Source organism: Pleurodeles waltl, chromosome 2_1 (assembly GCF_031143425.1).
Source record: "Pleurodeles waltl isolate 20211129_DDA chromosome 2_1, aPleWal1.hap1.20221129, whole genome shotgun sequence".
In the NCBI taxonomy this organism is placed as follows: domain Eukaryota; kingdom Metazoa; phylum Chordata; class Amphibia; order Caudata; family Salamandridae; genus Pleurodeles; species Pleurodeles waltl.
In genome coordinates, this window is record NC_090438.1 from 445,263,580 (window position 1) to 445,284,109 (window position 20,530).

A 20,530-nucleotide genomic window follows, 5' to 3' on the forward strand; every position below is an offset into this window, starting at 1 on the left:
TGGCGGTTTCCGCCATGGTCATGATTCCATTTTTTTTTCTGCCGGACTGTTTGCGGTATTACCGCCGCTTTAACACCGACCGCAAGGGTTGTAATGAGGGCCATAGTAATGTGTTTTATATGTCCTGACAGTGAAATATTGCTAAATTCGTTTTACACTGTTGCAAGGCCTGTCCCTCTCATAGGTTAACATGGGGGCTACCTCTAAATCTGATTAAAGTGTAGATTCCCTTTGAGTGCGGATGGACATGTGGAGTTTGGGGTCTCTGAGCTCACAATTTAAAAATACATCTTTTAGTAAAGTTGATTTTAAGATTGTGTGTTTGAAAATGCCACTTTTAGAAAGTGAGCATGTTCTTGCTTATACCATTTCTGTGGCTTTGCCTGTTAGTGGATTCCCTGTCTGGGTGAGTTTGACAGTTGGGCTGGTTGCACCTCACACTAGACAGTGACACAAAGGGAGCTGGGGAGTAGACTGCATATCCTGATGAGCCATCTGTGCTAGGAGGGAGGGGAGGAGTGGTCACTTACACCTGAAAGGGCTGTGCCTGCCCTCACACAATGCAGTCTCCAACCCCCTGGTGACTGTCTGGGGCCTGGCCTGCGCAAGGCAGGATTTCACATTTACAAGAGACTTTGCTTTGAAGTGGGCCTACTTCAAAGGAGAAATTGAGTATGAGAAGGACACCCAAAACTACAAACTTTAGAACACTTCTGGAAACAAGAGGAACCTCTGCCTGGAGAAGAGCTGAAGAGCTGAGGAAGAAGAGCTGCCCTCCTGCCTGTGACTGTGCTTTTTGGAGCTATCCTGCAGTTGCTGCTTCCTCCAGAGTAAGAGGGCAAAGACTGGACTTTGGGTGCATTCCATCTTGTGAAGAAATCTCCAAGGGCTGGATTTAGGGCTTGCCTCCTGTTGTTTGAAGTCTCAGAGATAGCCAAGACTTCTCCTTGCCAGCACCGGGACTCTCTGCTGAGACTCCTGCCCTGACAAGTGGTGCCCTATCCAGTCCCCGGGCCCTTGAAAGGAAAAGCTAGTGAAAATTCAAAGAAATCGACTTTGGACGACTCCGGACCGATGCCGCTGCTGAATCCAGTGACGCCGCCTGCAACCGACTCCGTGATCTTCACTGGAATGTGACGACCTTCGCAGCCCCGACACCGATGCAGCCTCGCCAAAGTCGGCGACTCCGTGGAAGTCGCCGCACCACGTCATGACAAACGCTGCTCTAAGTGCGCGGATTCAATGTTCCGCACAGATGCCACGATTCCCCAACTTAGCGCATCGGCTTGTTTTCACTCTTCACCAAAGATACTGTACCTGGGGGTCTATGCGGCTCGTGTCCGGCACCGCTGGTGTTGGATTGTTGGGAACGACTCCGCCACGACACAGTGTTAACACCTCATCAAAGCATTTTTTGTTTCTAAGCTCTATTTTTGGGTTTCATCTATAAAACGTCATAACTTGACTTGTGTATGTCGGATGTTTGTCATTTTGGTCTTGTTTTGTGTAGATAAACATTTCTAAACCTGTGTGGTGTAATTTTGTATTGTTTTCATTATGTTACTGTGTCTGTTGGTACAAATACAATACACCTAACACTCTGAAGTCTGCCTACTGCTGTGCCAAGCTACCAAGGGGGTAAGCAGGGGTTAGATGGGGGTGATTCTCTTTTACTCTGGCTAGAGTGAGGGTCCTTGCTTGAACAGGGGGTAACCTGACCGTCAACCAAAGACCCCATTTCTAATAGGAGTAAACAACCCTATTGCATGAGGACAGGGCACAGCCTTTACAAATGCAGGTGTGCCCCGCCTCTCCCTTCTCTCAGCCCAGGAAGACTATTGAGTATGTAGATGCACCTCTGTGACTCATCCACCTTCCCTGTGTACGGGCTGTCTGAAAAGTATGCACAAAGCCCAACTGTCACTCTGCCCAGACATGGATTGGAGTCAAGCTGCAAAACACCAGAGTCATAAGCACAGAGAAATGCTCACATTCTAGAAGTGGCATTTCTGTACTAGTAATAACAAATACACCAGTAAGCAGCATTTCTTACCACCACTACAACCATACCAAACATGCCTACGCTGCCCAATATAAATTGAACACTACCCCTTACACATAAGGCAGGGCATTTCCAATGCAATCCTATGAGAAGGCAGCACTCACAGCAGGGAGAAACCAAATAGGCTGTTTGTCATTACCAGGACAGGCTACATTACTAGGCACATGTCCTGCCTTCTACATACATAGTACCCTGCCCATAGGATTAGCTAGGGCAAACCTTAGGGGTGACTTGCATGTAGTAAAACGGGAGGTCTGGGCCTGGCAAGGACCCTGTGGCAGAACACTGCCACACAGGCCCTGCACTAGCAGGCCTGAGGCAGGTTTGAAAGGCTACTTCAGTGGGTGGCGCAAGTAGCGCTGCAGGCCCAATAGTAGCATTTAATTTACAGACCCTGGGTATAGGGATACTACTTTACAAGTGACTTATAGGTAAATTAAATATGTCAATTAGGTATCAGCCAATCATACCAAGTGTACAAGGGAGAGCACATGCACTTTAGCACTGATCAGCAGTGAAAAAGTGCGCAGAGTTATAATGTCAGCCAACAAGGGTCAGAAAAATAAGGAGGAAAAAGGTGGAAAATTTGGGGAATGGCCATGTAAAAGGGCCAGGTCCAACACTAACTGTTTCTCCGTTTAATCTCATTGGTTGCACGGTTAGGGTAGGCAAATGGATTATAACTTAGGGTAAATGGAAGTCCAATACAAGTGAGAAAGCCACAAACTTGTTAGATCCTATAAAATGTTTAGCAGTATAAATCTCAGGCTAACCCTTGGAGATTATAGCACAGAGATGGCAGGGTTAAGTTGAAGAAAATATGTAAACCATTCAGAAGTATCAAAACAGCAAAAAATTCACAACACAATAGTCACTCCAATTTATAAAAAAGAATAAGAATAAGAGAAAAAAATTAATAAGCAAAGTGACACCAAAATGACAACAATCTAAAAAGGGGAACTGGACATATGACTTTTTAAGGACTTAAGTGAAAATAGTATCAAAATGCCCAAGGCTACAACCATAGTTTAAGGAAGAAGTAGTCCCGGACTCAGGCATGAATTAAGGCTGATCGCGATGTAGTCCTGATTGGATACACAAAGTAGATTGTTCCTGGTGAAAGTCTGGAAGTCAAAATATTTTAATACATTTCTAAGTCCCTCATTAAATGGAAGTTTGTCCCTTTTTTGTTGAAAAAATGTGATAATGTCTTCTAAGTCCCAAAGCAGAAATGGACTTTGTCATTTCTTGAAGAGAAAAATCCTACTGGAGTGTGCCACTGCTGAAATTGTAGGTGCCATAGGGGAACTGAAGACCAGCTCCTTTAAACAGGTTGGTGCCACTGGAGCTCTGAAGTTTTTGAGTTTTTTTGCTGAAAATGTTCCAAGTCCCAATGCGGAATGGGACCTGATTTAGATTTCAAAAGATACGTTACTCCATCGGAAACGTGAGCAACATCCCATCTGCTGCATTGCAGGTGCATTATATCTAATCACAATTGTAATACAGTGGACAGGATATATGTCACATTTGTGATAGAATACCCCATCCACAGAACTCTGAGACCCTTAGTGATTTTTTCCAGAGGTGCTTGAAACTTTGTGAGGGAAACAGCTGAAATTCAACCTGTAACTGTATAACTGCTAGTCGGATATGTTTGACAGCAGGTCACATTGAATCTCTGAAGCAAATGTTTCCAAAGGGTTCTAAACTTTCTTCTGGTACCTCAACAATATATATTCATATTCAATAATGTATACAACTTGTTAGACCTGGCATCTCGGCGTAGTCTCCCCTATTTTTGTTGCCTCTGCTTCCCATGTTTTCACTGTGTGCTGGACTTTGATTTTGCTGGTTTTGTTACTCTGAGCACTCTAACACTGCTGACCAGTGCTAAAGTACAAGTGCTCCTGTGTAAATTGTATGTGCAATTGGCTCAAACCCCCTGGTGTGAGTCTGTAGCCAGGCCTGGGCAAGGCAGGCTCTTGTGAACAAGATAAACTTTCCTTTCAAGTTTGCCTACTTCAAAGGCAGAAAGGTGTATAAGTAGTGGACCCAATACCCCATATTTTTTATTACCTCTGGATTCAAGAGGAAGCTCTGGCAAGAAGAAGAGCTGAAGAGCTGGAGTAGGAGTACTGCCCCTTTGCCTTTGACTGATCTTTGCTGGGTTAGCCTGCAGTTGCTGCTTCTGCCTGAAAGAGGACAAAGACTAGACTTTGTGGTACATTCCTGCATGTGGGGTGTCTCGAAGGACTTGGACTTAGCTTGCCTCTTGTTTTGAAGTCTCAGAGCCATCAAGGACTTCCTCTGCCATTACCTGGACTCTCTGCTTAGACTTCTACCCTGCTAAGTGGTGCCCACTCCAGTCCCTGGGCCCTTGAAAGATGAAGGTGGTGAACAAAAACTGAAATCCATTCACAGGAGCCCTGCTGAAAAAGTTTTGATGCACCACCTGCCACGTGGCTGTAAAAAGGATGCACAACCTCCCTGGAGGCTGAGAAATCAATGCACCACCTGCATCGTGGCTGGGAAATTGATGCATCACCTGCATCGCGACTGGAGAAACGACACAACACTCGCTTGTGGCTGCTGAAAACAACTTAAACGCCATGCAGTGCGGTTTTCTATCACTGTGTGGCCGGATTTCACACACATCATCGCTAGGCATCAAAATTAACATGAACCTGCATGGATCCGAGATGCCCATCCGAAAACCGACGCATCGCTCTCTTGCGGGAGGGGAAAACAACGCCTTGCCTACCCGACCCGAGAAGAAACGATGCACGGCCTCACTTGCGAGTAAGGAATCTACTCATTGCTGACTTTTCCGACACACGCTCGCCCATGCGGCTTCATTTTTATGCAAACCAGGTACTTTGTGTAGCAACAATGTTTCCATTGTTTTCCATGGAGTAAGACTCTATTATTTAAAAAATGTATAACTTTACTGTGTATGTTGGATATTTGTCAGTTTGGTCTTGTTTGTTTTAGATACATATTGGCTATTCTTCCAAACTTGTGTGGTGTCCATTCTGTCGTGTTTACACTGTATTACTGTATGTGTTGGTACAAATACTTTACACATTACCTTGAGATTAGCCTGACTGCTTGTGCCAAGCTACCAAGGGGGTGAGCTGGGGTTATCTTAAGTGAGTATCTCCCTTACCAAGCTTGACTAGAGTGAGGGTCCCTGCTTGGACAGAGCGCAAACTGACTGCCAACCAGAGACCCCATTTCTAACACAACTACATTTTGGTTGCCAGTATTTGTGTTTTTTGTTTCATATATCGGATGTGAATATTTAGCTTCTTGATATTTTTGATGGTATTTTCTTTCGTGATATTATTAATATCAACAATATTGTATAGAATCATTAGTGTAGGTTAGTGGAGCATTAGGTGGTGTGGGGGTTAGTCCTCACCATGTAATACTCTCACAATACCCCAGAGATGGGTAGTGGTAAATCCTTAGCTCAGTCTTGGCAGTGTGGCAAAGAGCAATTGCTTTGAGGAACATGTGTTAAGTCTTTTACAGAACAAACATGAACAGTAAGTAACTGACAGGACTCAAAAGAAATCTGACACTAATTTATAAAATTAGAGCCTATTTATATAAATTGAGACATGAAAATGAACAGCATAGATAGAGTAGAACCATATATACCAATTTTAGAAGCAATAGAAAATCACTTCAGAAAAGGCATTTAACTTTGCATGGAAGTCAATTGCAAGAATAACATGTGTTGCAAAAAAGCACTTAAAAGACAAGTTGCATGGAACCCTTGGGGGTGGGGTTAAGCTAGTGAAGTCCCTGGACCAGATCATGACCGTCAGAGCAGATTTACCTGGCCCGTAGAGTCCTAGTGCAAAGTTGTCCTGGCTGTCCTTGGTGTTGGATTGGACCAGCTCTGAAGTCAATGGCAGGCTGCCACTGGTGACAAATGACCACTTGGAGGTGAAGCTGTGGAGAAACCTTGCAGGGATAAGACAGTGCAGGCCTTGGGACCAGCTCACAACAGTCAGTTCACTTATAATAGGTCAGTGAGGTTGAGTTGTAGAGTTGTCCTGACTTTCTGTAGTACTCTGGTGCTGATTTTACCACTTGCACAATAATGCTGACAAGAGAATTCAAAATCTCAGCTGGGGCTGGTTGCAGATGTCAGATGCAGGTTGCACGCTGTACCCTGCACCTGCAGTGACCAGAAAAAGGGGTTAGTTACCAAGGTGACAACCAACAAGCCTTGGCAGCCATAAGGGTGCAGGACTAGGTACTGGGGTCTTAGGGACTAAAGTAGCAGCCTGAAACTTGGAGGTAGGCTGGACTACAACTCCCAGAAGACAGGAGACCTCCTGATTTTGATGATCCCACAGCTGGCCCAATGGCCGGTGAAGCTTTGGATTCTGCAGTTTGTTTTACATGTAGTTTGCATGGGACTGGTGCCACCAGTCCAAGGGGATACTGAAGATGCTTCTGGCTTCTGCAGCTGTCCCTCGGGTCAGGAGTGATGAGTGTTAGCCAAGGACAAAGGCTGATCATGCAGTTCCCAGTCTACCTCAGAGACAGAGTTTCCCTCTTTTGCTTGGAGTAATGACTAGAGTCCAGTTGTGGGTGATGCAGAGCTTCTCTGTGTCCTTCTTTGAAGTTAGTCCATCAAGTCTGGGGTTCTTGTGTCAGCGGTGCCCCTTACATCTGGGATTTTGGGCAGTTAGGAGTAGGAAGACTAGTGGCCAATGGGCAGCTAGCTCCTACAACTAATTAGCCCCTGAGGCGATTGTGGGAAAATCATTCTTTATGCTCTGATCACCAAACGTTTGGACTGGTACGGATGGTAACTGACTCTGACTGTGCCCTGGGCACTGGTAAACAGTCCCAGAGCCAGTGCTCTGTGTGAAATGGTATATGCAAATGAGTCCTAATTATAATTGGCTCTGATAACCTACCTGTAACTCCCCAGTATATGGCAGGGCATGTAGGTTTAGGGACCACAGTAAAGATAGTGCACTCATAGGTGCACAGCTGTAGTGTCCTTTAAAAGGCAGGCCTGTATTTGTAGCTGCTTTTAGGTTAAAGCTAACCCCAAATTCGACTTTGGGATTACAGGTACTCCCAAAGCCCTTAACTACCTTATTTTTACATATAAGTCACCCCAAAGTTCTGCCTCTAAGTGCCCCCAGGGTTGAGTAGAGTGTAAATATTAGCAGGAACTTTGTACAAGATGTTTTACAAACCCTGGTGAGGGAAAACAGACAAATTTGTTTTTTCTCATTGTGGTCAAAGGGCCCCATAGGGTAACATTGAAGACTTTTAAAAAAATTAGAAAGTCTTATTTTCAATAGAAATTTACTAAATACAGCGCGATAGCTACCAAATTAAATGTTATTGTAAATCCAATAACTTTCCAATGTTGAATTTAATATAACTAGCACAGGGAAAAAAGTTTTAAAACTCTTTCTGAAAGCTATCAAATTCAGCCCTGTAGTACTTTTCCTGAATGGCCATCCTCTGGCAGCCTGAGCGAGGCTGCCTTAATGAGGTGTGAAGTGGCCTAGGCTGACACAAAATAAACATCTAGGGGGCGAAGAACTGCTACAGCAGATGGCAGAGCAGGATGGGGGAAGAGTAGCCAAACTGGTCTTCAAAGGAGGCAAAGCCACTTGAGGCAGAAACTGGACCTCCCCCATTTCTTGCATCCCCAGACATCTAGCAGCCCCGTGGATTAGATTATGAGAGGGGCTGGATGAGGTGTGGTAGAGAAACTTGACCACACCAGTGGGTGGACTCAGCCAGGTGTAACCTTTAAGGAGAGATTTCCTCCATGTTGGATATTTAAAGAATGTTGCTTTCTGGAATTTATTTTTGCCACACTACACAGGAAGTGATCCCCCCAGAGGGTGTTGGCCTGCATCATATTGGATAGGAGCACCCCCTGCTTTCCACCACAGGAGCAAGGATAAATATGACAGACCTGCCCAACAATTCAGAACCCTGCTGGAAGAGGACACAGAAGAAGGAGGACTGCCCTGCTGGACCCCTAGCCTGCACCTGGACACTGCACTCAGAAGGACTGCACCAGCCATACATGTTGGGCTTCATCAAGAAAAGCACTTTGCCTTGCTTCAGCAACTCCAGGCATGCACTCCCTGTACACTACAGGTATAAAGGAGCTAACCATAGTCCCCTGCATCAAGTCCTACAAAAATAGCCCAGCTGACTAGCATCACAGGGCCATTTGTGGATTCTGACCAGGCGCATTCTGGAAACTGTAGTCCCAACTTCCAAGGAAAAAGTTAGAGCTCTGGAACATTGGATCACGTTTGTGGACACTTTGAAAAAATAGCTCCATAAGGTGATCGACCCATCGAAAAGAGTCAAGCTGGTGACATCAAACCGAGACCCCATCTGAATTTCAGGTTTGTCCCGCTGAACCTCCAGAGCTTTTCCCCATCGACGAGACTTCCAGTAGAGGACTGGGACCCTGCACTGAAGCAAGGCGCTGTCATCACTTCGCAGCCCAGACTGAAGAGGTGCCTCTACCAACAACAAGAGAAACAGCTCCAAAAATTGACCAAGGACCCTTTTACAAGTCTGGAGGTCTGAAGACCGCTAGACTCACAGTGGAGGTTGAACAGCCGTGGCTTTGGCAGTCTGACTGCCACATTATGACCTTGGCAGTCTCTCTGCCAAAAGACCGCTGTCTCCGCCAGGATCTTTGAACCCGATGGAGTGACGTCAGTCATGGTTGAAATCAGCCACAGTGGTGCTGAATTTAGCTCTGCTGTGCTGATTACAACCATATTCTTTGCCAGCCTTTTCACGGTGGTTCAACTGCCATAAACCTTAGCTTCTGCAGGTCAATCCAGTGGAAAACTTGTATTGGGCTAGTGGGGAGCCTGTCAGCACTGTGACAGACTCCTGATCAGGAGTTTGGTGGTCAGGTCTTTCCAGTCGCCAAACTCAAAATCAGCCTTGCAGTCTGAAGGTAAAATCTTGACCAAGGCCGCCCACTCAGTGTAGCCGAGTAGGGCTAAATCGCTGTTAGCCTCAAATGTTGACTTTGCCCGGGTTGAGTGCGATCAGATATCCCCAGTCGTCACTTTTGTTTTTTAGGTGCTAGAAAACATTTATTTTACATTTAATCTTTAAAGATTCAGATCTCTGGTTCCTTACATTAGAAGTTGTCCTTTTGGTGTAATTTTAAAGATAAAAATGATTTCCTCCTTTTATACATTTTATATTGGATTTTTACTGTGTGTCATATTTTACCTATTTACTGTTTTGTTGATAATAAATGCTTTACACACACGTCTCCTAAGTTAAGTCTTACTGTTGTGGGCCAAGCTACCAAAGGTTGAGGAAGGATTAATTTACTGAGACCTTGACTGGACCTAGTGGAGGTTTGTGGCCTATTCCTAAGTATACCAATAATCCACTTTCCAACAGTGACCACATCAGGTAAAATAGGTCACCTTTCTCTGCCCAGAACCCTCTATTCTGCCACTACTAAGAAGGCAGAAATCAAAATTTAGTCAACAGACTGGTCCACTCACCTTAGAGATTTGGTCAGCCTGCTGGGGGTGTGCACAGTGGTGCATACATAATTTACTGCGTGTCCACAAGCCAATGTGTCTGGGGGCAGGGCAGTTTCCACACTGAAGGATAGTGCTGATGCTATCAGGGGCAGTGAAGCTTTGAAACTCACAGTACTGATGGCTCTGTTCACTTGCCTGGCCTGGGAGTGAGAGGTGTAACCTCCTGCCTGCCTCTGCCTTTTGTTTCTGATCTCTGGGAGCACTCAGGCTGCCTGACAGGAGGTAAAACACCTGTCAGTGGCAGCAGACATGGGAAAAAGCACGGGTTGTTCAGCCAGAACACAAAGGAGGATGGCAAACAGGTGGGAAACTTCTAGTGCGCCACCTGGGTGCATGCCAGCTGTTCCTCGACACAAGATTCATGTTGAGGAAGAGAAGGCACATTGTTTGAAACAAAACTCAACATATCTAGGTGGTAATATAATAGCGCTAGCAGTCCTGGTCAGCTGGGTCTTAAGTCCCATGTTCTCTTACGGACCAGCCTGCACTCATAATGTACCTTAATGGAAAGGACATTATAGAGACATGTAAGCTCAGGCTTACATGTCTGCACCTTAAATATAATGCACCCTTCCTCCTGGGCTCCAGAGACCTACCTTAGATAAGTCTGACATACATATATGGCAATGACTGGGGCTGTGCCACTCTTGGCGAAGGCACAGTCAACCTCAAGCAGATTGCACTGCTCTGGCAGTGTGCCATGGCAGGTCTACCATCAGGAATTTGCATGGGTCACCTAGAGCAGCTAAAACTTGTGCTGCAGCCCTGTGGACCCCTTTAATTCTTATGCCCTAGGTACCTTTGACACCATTTTCTAGGGGCTTACAAGAGGGTACAGGTTTATCAATTAGGAATTTACAATTCTGACATGACAATTTAAAGAGAGATCACATACACTGGGGACTGATTAGCAGGTCTGAGTAAAAAAAACTGCATCTAGGGGTCCAAATGGGGGCAAAAAGTGGGGGGTATCTGCAAAGAGCCCAGTTGTCAATTAGGAAACATGCTAAACAATGGGAACATTTTAATGATGTCTTAATACAAAATAATTACAACAAATAGGTAATTGTTTCTCTCAATAATTACAATGAAAGCAAAATATACTCACATTAACTAAACATTAGAATGAAAATCAGAAAATGATCCGCTGCTTATATCTTTGCAAAATATGTCAACACATCTTTAAAATTGAGGAAACCTGACCATGTATCTAGCTGCCAAACCAAACCCTCAACGCAACAATGAAGTTACTTGTCTTCATATAGCTTTACAAAATCTGTTAAACCACGTCAGCATTTACCCTTCCATTCATTGGGACACACTAGCAATATCAAACCTAGGGCACCAACTCAGCACAATGATCACACTTACACAAAAGAATGAATGACTAATCAGAGAAACATTTTAATTATGCCATAGAAATATATCAAAATACATGCAGTAAAAAAAAGTTCTTGAACATTAAAAAAATGCACAATCAAATTGCAAATTTGCTGAGGCAGATATCCTCCCACAGGCACTTCCTTTGTGTTCAGCCCAGGCCACTTCACACCTCATCAAGGTAGCCTGGCCTGGCTGTCAGAGGCTGGCCAATCACAGAAGAGCACTACAGTGCAGAAACTGGTAACTTTTAGGAAGAGTTCCAAAACTCTTTCTCTGAACTAGTTATATTAAATCCAACATTGGCAAATTGTTCCATTTATTTTAACAGTCAGTTTGAGACCAAACTTGACATCTTGTTCCTATGGAGACTTTAGTAATTAAAATATATTCCCCCAACTTTAGTCTATAAAGCCGAATCACACCAATGAGGGAAAAATTTATTTGGCTATTTTTCCTCACCAGGGCTTATAAAACATATTTTAAAAGGTCCCTGCGTATAGTTACACTGCACCCAACCCTGGGGGCACCTAGGGCATACCTTGGGGTGACATATATGTAACAATAAGGTAGTTTAGTACTTTGGAAGTATTTTTAATTCCAAAGTTGAATTTGTATGTAACATTAATTTAAAAGCAGGCAGCAAGGCAGTCCTACCTTTAGAATGACACTGGGTACCTCAGCAGTGCACCTATGCGAGCATTACCTATGCTGGGGTCCCTAAACCTACATGCCCTACCATATACTAGGGACTTATAGGCAGGATAATACTGCCAATAATAATTAGCCTAATTTGCATACTCATTTTTATCAGAGCACAGGCCCTGGGACTGGTTAGCAGTGCCCAGGGCACCATCAGTCACAGGAAAACACACTGCCCTATAGTTACTTGAAATACCTCTAACTATAACTGCTGGATTTGTATGGTTTTGTTTGAGTAAATTCAGAACCTAACTATAATGCCACTGTAACCTTTTATGTTTTCATTGAGTATATATACATATAAAATACTTGTGATTGTCAGCCAATTGTAAACAAAAAGCTGTAAAAAATAAAAGTTCAATGCTTTCTTTGCATCTGTGTTTGCTAAACTTTACCATTCACAGTCCTTCTGATTGAGAACACCAGAAACAAAAATTCAGCACAATTTAAATAAAGTGTCACTGTGGTCAGTGTTTGGGGAAAGTATCTGGGAAAGATCTGCTTATGCTCCTGGTTTACAGTTATCCTGTGTCCGTCGGTGGTCAGTTAAAATGTGGCTATACCATGACCAGGTGCCCAGCAACTGCTGGTCAAAAGATCCATCATCAAGAGAAACCATTCTTGGGATGATTGTTGTACCACAGTGCAATAGTGCCTGAGTTGAGGGTAGGATTGTTTTTGTGCAGTAAGTGATACAGAATGCAGCACACATAGAAAGAGGAAGTAATGAGGAGAAAAAAATATATTTTCCTTCTTACACCAGTGTCGGGTAGGCACATCATTTTGGCACACAGCAAGGTTTACTGCCTGTAACAAATCTGGGTTTGCGTGAAAACCCATTTGTGGATGCATAGGAATGCTGATGCTCCAGCAATGGGACAACGCCTGGTGCAAGTAGTGCGAGGCAGCCACTTTGTTTTTACTATTCCATGAATAGCTACACAAATCTGGTTTTGTGTAGCTTAGTAAATAAGGAAGTACATTTCATCTTGGGCTGCATTGAAAAAGTGACACAACCAGACACAAAATGTTGGTAAATCTGGGCCTATAAATGCTGCCTTCTTCCAGAATCCCTGCAATGGGGACAATGCTCCCTATCAGACAATGAGGTGTAGGGATGAATTGGGGTCACATACTTAGGGTATGCCAATGTGGTAATTTTGGAACACCATTCCTGCAGTTTAAGTAGTCTGCTGAATTAAGGGCCCCAAAAATTGTATAAAAATTAGAAAAACACAGGAATTGCTTAAGACAAAGAAAGTACATGCACATGCACAAATGGTTGTAGACATAGGCCCTCATTCTGACCTTGGCGGTCGGCGGAGAGGCGGCGGTCGGACCGCGAACAGACCGGCGGTATTAAAAATGGCATTCTGACCGCGGCGGTCACCGCCGCGACCGACCGCCACTTCCCCACTCCGACAGCCACGGCGGTCATGACCGAGGGGCTGGAGTCTGCGCACTCCGGTCCGGCGGTCGACCCAAGACCGCCAACGGTATCATGACCCTGCTTACCGCCGCGGTTTCTGGCGTTCGGGACCCGCCATGCGAACCATGGCGGTAGGCACTATCGGGGCCAGGGAATTCCTTCCCTGGCACTGATAGGGGTCTCCCCCACCCCCCACTGCCCCCCCGAGTCCTCCCCCCACACCCTCCACCCCCCTGCAACCCCCCAGAGGTGGTACGAACCCCCTCCCCACCCCACCCCGACATGCACATACACGCACCCCGACATGCACACACCCCCAACATGCACATATACACACCCGCTACACACACACATACACAACGGGGACACATACCCGCACACATACATGCCGACATGCGCACCCGCCGAACTACACACATTGCCCATAGGCACAGCAGCACTCCCCGCCCGCATGCACGCACTCACACACCCCCTCTACACACTCACACGCACACCCCCATGCACGCACACATCACACAACACCCCACCACCCCCTCCCCTCACGGACGAACAACTTACCTTGTGCGTTGGTCCTCCGGGAGGTGACAGGAGCCATGGGGAGGTGACCGCCAACAGAAGACCGCCAACAGAAGACCGCCACACAGAAATGTGGGTCGTAATTCTGTGGGCGGTGTTCTGCTGGCGTGGCGGTGGAGGTTGACCAGTCTCCACTTTCCCGCCGACCGCCAGTGTGGCTGCTGGCGGTTTTCCGGCGGAACGCTCCCAGCGGTCAGAATGCGCACAGCGGCATACCGCCGCGGTCGGCGGTCTTCACCGCGGCGGTAACTCGGCGGTCTCGCGAAAAGACCGCCAAGGTCAGAATGAGGCCCATAATTCTTTAGAAGCCTATTCAAGCCTATTCAAGAGCAAGATGGCACAGTGATCTGATACAACATCTGATTTTTCCAAACTCACCAAAATATACTAGGTAAGACTTTGCAAGACATTTTTAAAAATGCTTGTCTAATCCTAACATGTATGTGAGAATAAATATTTTAACATCAGACCTGAAAGCATGGAAATTTGTCTCTGAGAGGTAATGTAATTTTGTTGCCATGTGAGCTACACATAAAAAGACGCCACTTTTTGTTGAGTCATTATGTATTTATGTTCTTCTACAAAGGAAATATTGTGTTGTTGGTCTTTTGTGCATATTATTTTAACTTTGGTCAGTAATTATATTGACTTTGAGCTGCGCATATCTTTAACACTTTTCAGTGCCCAAATGGAGTTTTTAAAACACAGAGTATACTTTGAGTTGACTTTTCTCCTGTGTTCTCAGTTAGTGTTTTAATTCGATTTTCTTCTTCACTGTAATCTTTTCTCTTTTCAATAGGTGCTTTTATCATGTAACTTTCTTCATACAGTTGTATTCTTAAATGTTTCTTCATTTGTCCTGTTCTCTGCAGTGTTTACTTTGATTGAAAAAATTGTTCAGGTGCCCAAAGAGTTCGTTGGGTGCATACTTTGGTGCTGCTGAATGATGGGGCTCTTAAGTGTTAATGCTGCTTAGATTTGACTCCTTCACATGCCTCTTTTTTACACTGCCATAAAATTCATGTCTCTTTATTTCACTCTTGCAGTTTCAGTTTCTTTCCTGGTTTCTCTTTGCTACCATTTTTCTGTCTTTCTTCTCTACTTTAGTTCTTTGTTTTCTGCCTTTTACTCGCTATGTTAAAAGATGTTAATGAGAAGTAAGCCCCTTCCCCAAAAATGAGTACTGATGCGCACCATACGTCAAACCCACCAAAATAGGCACTTTCCCTATTACATTTCCATTGTGGTAACTGAATAGTTGTTGCTAACTTGAATAAACCCCATATGAGGAGAGCAGGTTTGGAAAATTAGCAATGCCAGTCAAAAATGTATTTTCTCCAGTTATTCAACTATTAAAGTCAATACATAGACCAAATTTATAGCAGAGACCATGCATTAAATGAGCACTTATGGTGCCCACTTTGAACCCTATGGCAAGTGGGGAGGGGGAGGGTTACTGCCCTGTCTAATGAAAAAATCAAATATGCCACAATAACTATAGGGAATTCCAGCTGGAATCATCACTCTCTGGTCCATAATCTTGCCTTCAAATTACACAGCATTTAAAAATGAGGCCCTTAAGTGAACCAACCTTGGCCCCATTTCCTCTTCTGATACTTTCTGTAATATTTCCTTTCTTATTTTTATTGAAAATGCACTGACAATTTTCGAAGAACAGGTATCAGTGGAGCAGCAAGGGCAATTTCACTTGTTGTTTTGCAGTTACATTCCCACCAAAAGTATGACTTTTGTTGTGACTTTTTGGAGTTGAAAACCAAGACCAGCTGTAGGGTAGTGTGACGTGTTCACCTGCACTTGGCAAAGACCTTGGAGGGAGAACTCTGTGTTTGGAAATATTATATATGGGATAAATGGACAGATGTACAAAATTGCAGGTTTGGGATTTCCTAATAGCAAATTTTTGTGATTCGCTATTAGGAAATCACAAAATATGATGTACAACAGTGGGTTTAACATTGTCAGCGATTCACAGTAGGTCGCAAATGGACCTGCCTCAGCAATATTCATGAGCAAAGTCACAATTTGCAACCTACTGTGAATGGCTACAATCACAGGAATTGTGACCAGCTGGGGTTAGCAGACAACCTTGTCTGTGATTGCTTTTTAAATACTGTTTTTTTTATAATGCATCCCATTTTCCTTAAAGGAAAATGGGATGCATTATAAAAAAAAACTGAAAAGTTTCTTTTGTTTTTTTAAGAGTAGACTGTAGTCCATGAAGTATTTGCACCCCCATTTGCAAAGGGACCCCGTCCTATTTGTGAATGCATTGCCACCAACTTTAAGTTGGTGGTAACTGTGATTTTTGTGCGACTGCATTTCCAGTCACAAAACAATCATAAATGGCCCTGCGAGTCGCTATCAGGAAGGGATGCCCTTGGCACACCCCTTCCTGATAGTGAGTTAGAATCCTTATTTTATGAGTCAATAACAGGTTACCAACTTGGGATGGTACATGGCAAAAAGCCAAGAGGCCTTTTGTGACTGGTAAAAGAACTTCATAAATCTGGCCCACAGTAGCCTCTGCTGCTCATCATAACACTTGTATGCTATGACATTTAGAAACAGTTAAGTGATGCACGAAGAGGAATGTTATATGGATGACTATTGAGTGAAACACCACATTGGTCTGATTGTTTTAGGGAGACACTTTTTTTCATTAGGAGAAATGCACGTAGAGTGAAATCTAATATTATTCACAGGGAAATATGAAGATTGCTGGTTACAAACGAATCCCATGACCACATAGCAAGTTCCATTATAAGGTTATGGAACTCTGGGTTGACCTGCAATATCCTTAACATGTATGACAGGGGGTACCTTATCACATGTAATACCTGGTCACTCCATCGCCTTTCCCACAAACCACTTAGGGCTCTCATCTGATAGAGAGAGCATGTTTGCAAATACGAAGAATACATCTAGAATATCTAGTGGAAAATTAAACACATTACAAAAAATCTTTTATATTTACTGCAAAAGATATTAGAAACAGTTTAATGCATGTCATTTTAAAAAAGCCAAAAGCTGTACTAGATTAGAATGTGTTGAAACATTCTGAATTATTCTAACTTTTCTGTCATTACCTAAGGAGTGCAATATATAAACATTTAACATAAAGAGAAGAAATAAAAGCAATATCCTATTTATTTCCTTAAATTTAAATTGAACTGTGCTGCATTACCTAACCTGCCTTTCCCCAGGGCTGCTGGCTCTGGCAGCTGGCGCTGTAAAGTCTGAAGTCAGCTGTAGTTATTGCAGTTGAGGTCTGGCATCTTGCCTTTATATCTGGCGACTAGATATGCCACAAGTTGCTGATTATAAACAAATAAAAAACTGATTTTTATACAGGGATTGCAGAATCCCACATAATATAAACATGTTACGGTTGTAAAACCACCTGTTACAGAATTCCTTGCATGTCCACCAGTTTTAATGCAACAATAACAATGTCAAGGTGACTGTGGAGATTAATATTCTGGCTGGAGAGAAATTGGAGTTTTGTCTAATGGCAGTTTCGACTCATCATAAGGTAGCACAGAGGGTTAATCTTCAAAGAACGTGTGCCATGCAGATCAAGGAACTGTATTTTATGTGGATAGCTCTTCAGGTTACTGCTTTACTTGCAGTTCATAAGTTACAATCCTAATATAGCACAGAGACTTATGAACTGCCATGAAAGAGCTGCTTGCAAACTGCAAGGTACAGGTTAGAACAATATGCTTTCTGAATCCTTCATTAGCTTCATGCTGCTAAAAAGGGTCATTTGCGAAGAAATACATTCTTATAAGTGAAGTGAACCAAACCACTGTGGTACATTTTTATATCCTGAGCTTTTGCTCTTCAGACCAACCACTCTTCAAATATACTGGATACTAGTGTGGAAGATATAAGATATCTTTACTTTAACATTTCCTGGTTCACATATGTATGATTCATTGTCTCTATATAAAGTGTGAGTCATGTAAAGTGCTCTGACAACATACACTGCTATGAGTAGCACTATAAAACAAATAAAATGCATGTGAAAGTAGGGTTATCAAGAGATAGGAAGCATTGTTAGAGAATAGTAGTGAGTGAATCCATGGAGAAGAGGTCATTGACGGGGCACCATAAAAGTCTATTGCACTAGCTGAGCTACTCGCACAGAGCTACTCGCACTAAAGCCAGCATTGTTTGAAACAAACACCAGGATTTACTGTACAGCACAGTACACATGAAAACGTGGAAATGTTTTAAGGTATGGCTAGGAGTTTTATTTTTCACTGGAAAGGTACCCTTTTGTATATAAGCTGCTGCTGTGCCTTGAAAGGGAAAGCACAAAACAGTGCCATCTACTAAGAAAGCTGGTCTAGTGTAAGTGATGGCAACAGCCAGGTCTGGCATAAACCAAGGAATCAATTTAGATTAAGGAAAAGGAATCTTTAGAACTGAGAGTTTGGTGAAGAGGATAATCGATCAAAACATGACGTATATTGGTCCGAAAAATTTTAAGAAATCGCTATTTAAGAAATGCAAAATGGTATGTATGATTTTTGCGATTCAGTAATAGCGATTTCTTAAAATTCGCAAATGCTATTACCGAATCGCAAATAGAGAATCCAACTCCATTTGCACCTATGGGCCTGCTGCAAATGGTTTTGCATTTCCTAAATTGTGAATTCCTGTTAGGAATTCACAATTTAGGAAATGCAAATCCCAGGGTGCTGGGGGCCTAAGGCCCCCTCTGCTGCACCCCAAAAATATTTTTACGGACATGTGAAGCACACACATGCCTTAGGGGCATGTGTGCACTACATATCAATTTTAAAAATGCATTTAAATGCTTTTTTAACATTTGCACATGGTTACCACCAAACTTTTGTTGGTGGTAATTGCATTTCCTAAATGCCCAATTCGCATTTATGAAATGCTTGATACATGTGCTTAAGAAATCGCAAATAAGGATTCCTTATGTGCGATTTACTATTTAGAGAATCGCAATTTGCGATTCTCTAAATGGGGTTGCAATTTTAAGGAATTGCTATTTTAGCAATTCCTTAAAATTGCACTGTGAATGTCTTTCATACATTCTGAAAGGCATTTTTGCATTCGCAAACGGCCGAATTTTGCGATTCGCACCGTTTGCGCATGCAAAATCGCTTGATACATCTGGCCCTAAGTCTGTTATTTTCCGCTCTGCATTTTGACGGGCTGATGCACGTTCATGAAAGTCTGGTAAGAGTCGAGTATATGTTTCCGCAGCCCTGAAACCTATACGGAGTGCATCTCCCAGCACCTCAATAGGCCAGTGAACAATTATTTACTCCAGACTCATTAACAGTGGTGGCTGGCTTATGTTTAAGGGAACGGGGGAGAATAATAATAATTTTAAAAAAAGTCACTTACCTGCAGGTGTCTTCCTTGTGGCATCCTCCTGGTCCTCGAAGCTCCAACGTGCGGGTCCAGGAACCACCACTAACCAATCCTGATGCTGCTTTCATGCTGGTAACGACGATTGGTGGGACCGGGCTCTCTCTGCACTCACAAGATCGCTGGAGGCCTGTGTTTTCTGTAACACAGGGGTCTTAAGACAGCTGGGTTAGAGATGTTTAAAGTTTAAGGTGTGCATATCTGGCTGGCTGTCGCAAGACTGCCAGCCAAAGGGACATGCGCACTTTAAACAAATGCACAGCTCCCTCCTGCCACTCTGCAGCAATTTGCCACGTCACGTCCTGACACTCAGTTCAGGACGGGGTGCTGAAAAATAAAATGGTAATAAAAGTTTATTACCATTTTTATTTTTCTGTTATGGGGCATTTTTTTGTGGGGTGAAGCTCCTCCGCTCACATGGAGGGGCTGCCCCTCCTATTAAACTCTTTACTGAAGAGTGGTACCTCAGATCATAAAATTTTATAAATAATTTACATTGATTGAAAGCTTTTAAATTATATTCCACTTAACATGACATTTAGTAAGCTATTTCTGCCTTACCTGTGTCATGAGAGATGGTTGCTCGAGACAGTGATTGAGGTGGCACTCTAAATTAACACAACTGAGAATTTTTGTACTATATCTGAAAATGGAATGGACCTCTAACCCGCGGTTGGGAGCTGTTTGTTCTGGGAGAGACACAGCGTTAATGATACCCCCTTGCACTTATATGGAACCCAAAAATGGATCTGATCTTTGTATGCAATTTCAGCGCAGTTATGTTGCACATCTTGTTGATAAAATCGTCCATGCTATAGCAGCACAAACAATAGCATCAGCAGAAAGAAATCACAACAATGAAGGAAGACACAGAGAATGATAAGACTTGTGAGCAAAAGCGACAGAATGTGCGAGATTTGGGAGGAGTTGTAAGAGACCAGTAAGTGCCAAAAGTCTAATTTGAAGTGCAAAAGGAGTTTTGATAGTGAGGGGAGCATCTGTAATTCACTGTTAGTTTTTGTTGTATTTGTGGCGTTTGGTTAATGGTGACACAGCAAGCCTCAATCTAAAGAAACCTGAAGGATAAATATATACCTAACTCCTGTGGTAGAGAGAGCAAGGCCAGGTTTTGCACAAGGGCATAAAAAGCAGAATGCCTAGTCATGTAAAGGCTGAGACATCAGATAACGTGCCTTGTTCCTAAAGGAATTGGAACCTCTGACATTAGTGCCCAGATTTATCAAACTTTGACAGCAGCGCAATACAGAAAGAAAACTTGCTGCACTGCATCAAATAAAGAAGGCAGGAATGCACCATATCTATCAAGGTATGGTACATTCCTGCTCTCTTCTAACG